This window comes from Orcinus orca, chromosome 16 (genome assembly GCF_937001465.1).
Source record: "Orcinus orca chromosome 16, mOrcOrc1.1, whole genome shotgun sequence".
NCBI lineage: Eukaryota > Metazoa > Chordata > Mammalia > Artiodactyla > Delphinidae > Orcinus > Orcinus orca.
Genome location: NC_064574.1, coordinates 6165232 through 6174582, shown reverse-complemented (window position 1 = coordinate 6174582; position 9351 = coordinate 6165232).

Genomic DNA, 9351 nt, shown 5'->3' with positions numbered 1-9351 from the left:
TTCCGTGGCTGGGGTCACACCACCTCACGGTCCTTCCAGAGCCAAGATGCGGTGGGATGAGATCAGATGAGAAACTGGGTCTGGTGCACAGGAGCTGGGCAGCCCCAGAGACGCCCCCTTCCCGTCACAGCCTATAAAGAGGGGCGGGGTCTTCTTGGAGCCCTGGGGACCACTGCTTATTCACCAAACACCGAAGGAGCACCTGGTGGCGTGAGACTCCAGATGCGGACATGAATATGAAAAGAAAATCTCGGTAAAAGGATGATGCGATTGAAAAGGAAATGTTCACATTTATTAAGCTTTTACTACATATCAGGCATGGTCTGGGCGCTCAACATCTGCCTGGCTCACACCGGCCCCGCTGAGTGGGGAAATTATCCTTAGCTCCACACGGGGGAAGGGGGGCGCAGCTGAAGCTCAGCGGGGTCAGCCCCCTACCCAGGGTCCCACGTGGGAAACGGTAGAGCAGGTGAGCTCTGAGCCCCTCGGCCACCTGTGAGCCAGGTGTGGGACAGGCCTGGGATGGAGATGGAGAGAGACACTTCCCCCTTGGGGACCTCAGGCCAGTGGCCAGTTCCCCATGAGGTGGTCCGGTGGGAGGCGCCGCTGGGGACTCACACAGATCCTGAGGGCAGAACCAAGACCCACTCACATCAGCCAGAGGGAAGAGTGAGGGGCTCTGCCGGGAGGGGACCCGAGCAGTGGGTGGAATGTGCCCCACGAGGGCCGGGCAGGGAGCTGGACCTCCCTCCGCACTCTGCTGTGTCTGGGAGCACCCACAGCCTCTCCTGCCCCAGGCCCACTTCAGCCCAACACAGCTGTCTCCAATGGAGTCCCGCGGCTGAGTGCCAATCCCAGGGCCCCCCGCGGCACCAAGACGGCACCTCTGTGGGGACAGTGACAGGAACCTCCTGCCTGGAAGAGGGACGCCCAAGCTGAGCCACGTGAAGAAGGAGGAAGGGCGTCCCGTGAGAGGGAATGGCCTCGTCCGGTGGTTCCGAGGCCGGGGTGAGGCCGACACGCGTGGGGAACCAGATGCAGCAGCTGGGGGTGGCGGGCTGAGCTGGGGGAGGGGCGGGGAGCAGGGAGAAGAGGTGGAGGGTCTGGCCGGCCCAAGGGCCAAGTTCAAGGGGGCAATGGGGAGCCATGGAGGGTTGCAGCGGGAGAGCAGCAGAACCGGAGCGGCATTTCCCAAGTCTCCCGGATGCTGCGTGGAGAATGGGCGGAGGGGTGAGAAGGGAGGGCAGTGGGGAGGCTCCTGCAGTGTCCCTAGAAGAGTCCTGGTCCTGCAGTGTCCCTAGAAAGACGGTCCCAGCCAGAGTGGCTTCGGAAGTGGGAATTCTGGTGGGTTTGAGGGCTCTAACGAGTGAGTGTTGTCGGGACCATCCCCGGGGAGACTTCTCAAGGGAGAAGATCTGCGGGGTCCTGGGGGGGATGTGATGCGCAGGGTTGGGGATGCCCAGAGCCCCCTGGCCAGGCCCTTGCCTGCTCCTGGGGTGCTGGGAGGACCGAGACCCAGGGTGCCGGGTCCTGTCCCTCCGAGGACTTCTGTCTCACCCAGGAGGAGGCAGAACAACCTCAGAGCTGCTGGAAGGGCCGGGAAGGCGTGGCTCAGCCCCACCCTTCTCCATCCCTCACAGGGGGAGGGCAGGCTGGAGCGGGGACACAGTAGGGCAGAGGAGTGGAGGCACACTCGGGGTGCAGGTGGGGGGCTGGGATGGCGGTCTGGGGCCGAGGGCAGAGAGGAGGGGCTTGGTCTGGGCCTTGAATGCCAGCAAAGGAGAGGCTGGGTTAGGAGTGGGAGGGGTGGCCCCCGCCTCAGGTGGAAAATCTCTGGACCGTTTTCACCACGTCCAGCCCCTGGCAGTTCCCTTAGATGTCCCCTGTCCAAAGCCAGAATCAGCCAGAAACATCAACGCTTAAGCCAGGGACTCTGACGGAGACATCGGCCACGACGTCAGCGCTGGGAGCGAGCCCTGGGTCTCCATAACCACCCCAGCCTGGAGCGAGGTCCCAGCCTGGAGCGAGGTCCCAGCCTGGAGCGAGGTCCCAGCTGCCATGGGATTCAGCCCCACACGCCTGGCTCTGCGTGTGGGTGCTCGGCGGCTGGAGCCCGAAGGGAAGTGGGCGCAGAGACTATGGGGTTCCCAGGGCACCCGATCTTCCTGGAGCCTGACTGGGGCCCCCAAGGAATCCAAGGTGCAGCCCCGCCGTGATGGCTTCATCGGGGGGTCACAGACTCCCCACACAGGGGCGAGGGCACAGGGCCGTCTGGGAACATGGACTGGGATGCGGGAGCGGGCAGGACCACGTGGGACCGCGCACAGTGACGGGGCCGTGGTCTTCAGGAGCTCACTGTCCAGCGGAGGGAACAGCTGCTGAGTCCCTCTCTTCCATCCCGGGCGGAGGTCAGATGGATGAGGGACCCCGTTACAGGCGAGGGAAGTGCCTCGGAGGGTCACCAGCACCTCGCCTCTCTGCCTTAGCGTCATACGGGGCCGCGAGGAAGAGCCCGCTCTTCTGGACTGACTTTCCCTTCTTCAATAAACAAACAGCTCTCGCTTCTCTGTGTCAGGCCTGTCCGGGCGCATCAGGTGTCTGGGATCCCTGGACCCACACAGCAACCTGCGAGGTTGGTGCAGGGGGGAAACCGGCCACAGAGAGGCTGTGCGCTTGCCCACAGCTGCCCAGCCTGGGAGAGGGTTTGAACTGCCGGGGCAGCTCTGGGGCAAAGCCCCTGCCCTTGGCTCAAGCTGGAGAAGGAGGCCTCAGTTTATCCTGCTGCCCTGGGTCCTGGCAGAGGGCAGGGGGCAGGAGCTGCTTATTCTGGGTTCTGGGCCCCTGAAGACGTGAGTCAAGGAGTCCAGCCAAACACAGCTCGTGTCAGCTCCCAGGGAGGAGGCTGCTGAATGCTGATTCCCGGGGCCACACTCACCCTACACCTCTTGGTTGGGAGCTCCGGAACCAGCACTTCTATGGAGTCCACACTGGGATCTGAGGATGGTCGATACAGGCCGGGCCCCGGGTGGGGCTGCCCCTGGAGAAAACAGCAAATGCCTTGGGCGGAACCCCTAGAAACCCATAAAGTGTGGGGTGGAGTTTATAGGACAGAGAAATAAATATTGACTCAGGGAACAACCCAGGAAGGCTTCCTGGTGGAGTTGGAGGTTGGGTGGGACCTTAACAGTTGAGTTTAGTGGGCAGAGTTGAAGGAGGGCATCCAGGTGGAGGGTGCTGCCCAGGCAAAGCCTCAGCGGCTGGAAAGGGTGACCCTACACTGGAGTAATCAGGTCTGGGGAGCCCATGAGGGAGGCGGTGTAGGGAGTGAAGCCTAGTGGTGAGGCCATATCTTGAAAGGCCCTGAAGGGTAGGCTAATCGTCCAGGTTTCCAGCCGTACTGGACATCAGTCACCTGCGGGAGTTCATTCATTCATTTATGAAATACATACACATTGTGTCCCTACTCGAAAGCCAGACATAGTTCTTGAAACTGAGGGGACAGCGGACAAGCTGACAGACGAGATCTCTGCCCTGGTGGAGTGAAAGTGTTGTCCAGGGAGAGAGACTGAAATGAAAGGAACAGGGAAGTAAAACGATGGCCGATTGCTCTGGGTGCTTAAATGGAAATTGCTCAGTGGGTGTGACAGAGAGGGCCTGGGAGACAGGGAGGGGGCCTTTCTGGAGAGGGGACCCTCTAAGACCTGGAAGATGAGCCAGCCGGAAGAGACAGAGAAAGGAAGCCAGAGGGAGTGTGTGTGCAAAGTCCCTGAGGCAGCAGGATTGCAGTAAATTCGAGACTGGTGAGATTGGGGCTAGGGAGGGAGACAGGAGAACATCAGGAGATGAAGCCAAGGGGCGGGCAGGGCCAGGTCTGTCCTCCACCCCAGGTTGGCAGGGATTCTGAGCAGTGAGCTCCCCACAGACGGTTTTCAGCAGAGAAGAGTCTGATGAGATTTACATGAAATGCAGATTCCGGGCCCCCACCCAGACCTGCTGGCCTGAATTCACATAGGTGGGGGGCTGGGAGGCTACCTGTGCAGACACATGGACTTTGCTGGACCATAAGATGTCATGTGGTAGGAGGGGATGGTGAGCGGGAGACAGAGACACAGAGACAGAGAGAGGAAATCAGACAGAAGGATGCAGAGAGAGACGGGCAGAGAGAGACAAGAGCTCTTAGGGCTCTAGGCGCACCTAGGAGATGATACCTACAAGAATGAGGGGGTCGGAGAGGGCTGGGAAGGGGCCAGAGAAGATGGGGCCCCCTGAGGAACTGAACACAAAGGCACCCAAAGGTCACCTTGAGGACACACACCTCTGGGCAGACGGGATACACGTGCAGGGTTGTCACCCTTGCTCTGCAGAAGAACTGCCCAGCTTGGGGGTGGCGGGTCCACAGAGATGAGGTGGAGATCTTAGAGTCTGAGCTCTGGACCTCAGGAATCAGTTCTCACCCTAGGCGTCCCGGCTTAGCTGAGGCAGAGAAGTGGATCCCATGACCCCCTGTCTCACTGCTCAGTTAATTCCAAACTTGGGCTCATTTTGCAGAAAAAAGATCGGGGGTGCCACCTGGTGGCCAGAGCCGTGGCCATGGCCCGCGTCAGGGCCCACAGTGTCCGGGGGCCCAGGAGTCTATGACAGATGCTTATAGTTACGCAATTAATGCACGTGCCCTGCAGGTAAAGTCAAAGACCCAGACAAAGTCAAAAGAAACTGACCACCTGGGATTTCAGCCAGAGAGAGCCTTTCTTCACATGTACACCGACTTCCTTCAATCCCTTTTCCATGCATCCAGACATTTTTTAACCCAAAAAGTGCATCACACCCCACACAGAGCTCCGGGACCTGCTGGGATTGGCCCTGTGCGCCACCAGATGCCGGATCTCTTTCCGTGTCGCTGAAGATTCTTTCACAACGTAACTCGTAACTCGAGCAGCTGCACACGCCCTCTGGGTGTGGCCAGGGCGGGACTCAGGCTGGCTGAGCGCTGTAGGTTGCATTTATTGGAGCAAGGTGAGCTTTCCAGAGGTTTTTGGTTTTGTTGTTGCTTCCCTTGAGGAAGATTGAAACTTCAAAGCCCTCGGCTCTGTGATGAGAAGGGGGTTTTGACAAATCCACATTCGGATACAAACCTCATGGCTCTGGGGACCAGGCCCACCCAGCCTCCCAGCGGCGCTCTGAGTTACCTCACGACCCACCCCAGGCTCCTCGCAGAGTCGGAGGGTCCAGACGCACAATGGGACCGGTCTGGGCCAGTCAGACCTGGATTTGATCTTGCTTTCCTGGGCCTCAGTTTCCTCATCTGTGCAACGGGCAAAATCTGTTTGTCCATTTCGTAGAGCTGTTGTGAGTGTTAAACAGCCTCCGTCTGTGTGGAGGGACAGTTCCTAGGCCTGCGTTCAAATGTAGATTCATGGGCTGTGGGTCGGGCAAACCCTGGGACGGCCCAGCCTGTCCTCTTCCTCTGCAGAGGGGTCGGATACCTCCTACCCCTGAGTGACAGATGTCATTAAGTCACAGCAGGTTACACTCACTGTTTGCTGTCACTGTGGCCGTGGCCTTGTGGGGAACCATGAGCACAGGGATGACAGCAGCCACTTCCACGGATGTCCACGGCACGCTCGCTGCGTGCTAGGCACTGCCACGGATTCTCTGTTAACCCCCCACTTTGCAGATGGGGAACCGAGGCTCAGGGAGACTGCACAACGGTTCCAGGGCCAAGCCTCTGCTAAGAGTCTGAGCCCTGACGGGGCCCAGGCCTGGCTGCCCCTCACTGGGCAGGAGGAGGTGATGCTGCCCAGTGGCCCCGAGGTGTGATGTGTGTGTGTGTGTGTGTGTGGTGTGTGTGTGTGTGTGTGATGTGTGTGTGATGTGTGTGATGTGAGTGATGTGTGTGTGTGATGTGTATGTGTGAGTGATGTGTGTGTGTGTGATGTGTGTGTGATGTGTGTGAGTGATGTGTGTGTCATGTGTGTGAGTGATGTGTGTGTCGTGTGTGTGTGAGTGATGTGTGTGTGATGTATGTATGTGTGTGTGATGTGTGTGTCATGTGTGTGAGAGTGATGTGTGTGTGTCATGTGTGTGTCATGTGTATGTGTGTGTGTGTGATGGTGGGAGGGGGCTGCCCTGTCGGGAGGTCCCCCCTCTGTCCCGGACACTGAGCTGTGTGTGCGCTGGTGGGTCAGGCGGCTGAGGTCACAGCCCAGAGGGAGAAGCCTCTGCCTGCTGGGCCTGAGCAGGGCTCACTAGGGGCGGTTCAGCTTCTGACCATCCTATCGAAACTGATGTCAGATTAAAATTAGGGAGTCAGAGAGGGAAGATGGGGTCTGGGGGGGCAACATGGCAGGGGGGCGGCCTTTGAGATGTGGGCAGCTCGGGAGGCCGTGTGGCGAAGGGCACACTTACCAACAGCACTGACACAGGGACTCCTGGTTCCTATGAGCCAGACACTGATTTCATCCTGCAAACCATCTTGAGAGGGAGGGGCTGTGATTATCCCATTTTACACGTGTGGAAACTGAGGCACAGGCATACTAGGTATCTGCCCAAGGTCACACAGCAGGAAATGGTGGGACTGAACTTCTAACTGGGGTGGCCCTGAGCTTGTTCACTTCAGCCCTACACTGTCGCAGAGACCCGGGGGCATCCACCTGCGTGGTGGGCCTGCGTGAGGACAGGGGGCCTGACTGCGCTCAGATGGGGTCCTGTTCCACTCACCGACGGGGCCCCCAACCCCATATGCCCTCCCAGACCAAGGCGTTGCCCAAACATGATGTGGGCCTTCCACGCAGGAAGGTTTTCTTTTACATCCAAAGGGGTTATCTTATCCCACTTTGTCCCCTGGATTCAACCCTGGCTGTATGACCTTAGGCAAGTAGCTTAACCTCTCTGTGCCTCAGTATTTTCACCCTGTGAAATGGGTTGAGAATCCCTTTCTTCACAGGCTGGATGGAAGGATGAATTGACTTAGTACAAGTGGGAGTTCCACAAACGTCAGGGCTCAGGGCTCAGGGCTGCAGGCAAGGTCCCTGGGACTCCTGCAGGAGCTGGTCTGGGGTCTTCTGGGGGTGGGTCCCAGCTTACAGGGGGGTTCCTCTTGAGGGAAGAAAATCAGCTCTTGTGGGCACTGGGTTTCTGACTTTGGGGGGCTGGTATCCGTGGGAAGGGAGAGCAGTGCAGGGACTTGACCTGGGGTCTGTGCATAGGCTTAGGGTGCAACGCAGAGCCCCAGAATCCTAGGGGAAATGCCGCAGGTCTGGCCACTTTGGTGGGAGGGAATGGTCCCATCCTGCCTGGCCCCAGATTGGGACCCTGGAAGTTCACAAGCCCTGCCTGGTGAGGGGCTATATCCAGCCAGCAGGTGGCGCTCGGACCAAAGCCATGACAGGCTGAGCCCCGAATCCTCCACTGCTGGCTCTCAGGCTGAGGTCGCCTGGGACCTGGGACCTGGGACCTGGCTGGGACCTGGCTTGGGGCTCCTCTCCCCACAGATGCTCTCCTGCCACAGAGACCAGCCAGAAAGTGGTGCTGGGTGGGGGGTTTCTGGGGTCCCAGCTACGGCTGTGGTCCATTGGTGCCCTGGGTGTGTCCACCTGGAGCCAGGCAGGGACATCTCAGCCCCCAAGGGTCTCCTCGGGATCATGGAGGAGCTTTAAAAAATACTGCTTCCCAGGCCTCTCTCCCAGAGACTGTCATCAGTCGATCTGGGCTGGACCGGGACTCAGCATTTGTTAGACGCTCTGAGGGCTGAGAATCACTGTGCGAGATACCCTTTCATCCTCCCGAGGAACTCCATGGAGAGGGTGCTGTCCTTGTCTCTGCCCATCTCACGGAGGCGGAAACTGAGGCTCAGGGGTGATGGGACTTACGTGAGGTTACGCTCAGGTTACACCTAGGGCTGCAATGCTAAGCCCCACTCATTCTTTTATCTCCAGGATATTAATAATAATAACATCACCGATGCAGGGTTTCTCAACCGGGCACTGCTGACATTGGGGTCCTGACAATTCTTTGCTGTGGGGCGGTGCTGCCTAGCGGAGGGGGAGGTGGAATACAGTCCCACCCCCACCCCACAATGATGTCCAAGCCCTGATCCCCAGAAGCTATGAGTGTGTCACCTTACCTAGTGAACCAGGCTTTGTGGTTGTGATTACGGATTTGAGGGGAGATTATCCTAGATTGGCGGGGTAGGCGGAGAGTAATCACAAGGGTTCTTAGAAGAGGGAGAAAGAGGAGGGGGTGGAGGGGAGATTGGAAGATGTGATACTGCTCAATCTGGGGACAGAGGAAGGGGCCACGAGCTGGGAAATCAGGTGCCTCTGGAAGCTGGAAAAGGCAAGGGAGCAATTCTCTGCTGAACCTCCGGAGGAACCAGCTCTGCCCACACCTTGATTTTAGCCTGCTGAGCTCGTGTGGGACTTCCGACCTCCAGGACTGGAAGATGCTAAGTTTATGTTGTTTTAAACCACTCATGTGCTGCAATTTGTTACAGGAGCAACAGGAGACTACTTCCCCTGCCCCGTGACAACCAAGTCTCCAGACATGCCACTTGTCCCCAGGATGGGAGGATGTGGGTAGAATGGGCCCCAGTGGGGAACCTCTGAACTACTTATTCTTTACTGAGTTCTTCCCACGTGTGGTCCAGCCTTCGGAGGCCCCCATACCGTCTAGCACTCTCGCACACCTAAGCTGTGTGCCCTAATCGCCTCCCCGGCCCATTCTGCAGATGAAATGGCTGAGGCTCAGAGACTTTAAATGGGCAGTGGGGGATGGGGGTCACACAGATAGGACAGTGAAACGGATTCCCCTTTAGAATCTCGCACCCTCCTTCCCAGACTCTGCGTCCCTGCACCCTCATGCCTCCCACCAGTGGGCGGAGCTGGGTCTGTCTCCCCGCGGAGATGCCAGGCCTTTCGGGGGCTCTGCAGCCCAGGTAAGGGGCAGCCCGGCCCTCACGCCCACTGTCTGACACTCCTGATCTCTGGGTTTTGTGGCCTTTTCCCAGCTGGGCCGCTTCTCCAGCAGCTGGTGGAGATTCAGCTGAAGGAGGCAAAGGCCATAGGGTCTCAGGTTGGGGTGGGAAAGAGAATGTGCAAGTGGGTCAAAAAACGTGGGCCAGGCAGTGAGAGCCAGGATGCCTTCACCTCCCCCACCACGGAGGTGAGCACATTTGACTCCACATTAGCCAATCAGAGCACTCCATTCTCCCTGATTGGTTCAAGGATCAGCATGGGATCCATGCTCAACCAATCAGAATCCTCCCTGGGACATTCTACCTGTTGTGTTTGGCTTGAAGAATTCTCTTTCTGCTGGGGTTGCTAAGCTGACAAGCTGTAAGTCTTGGGTGGCTGG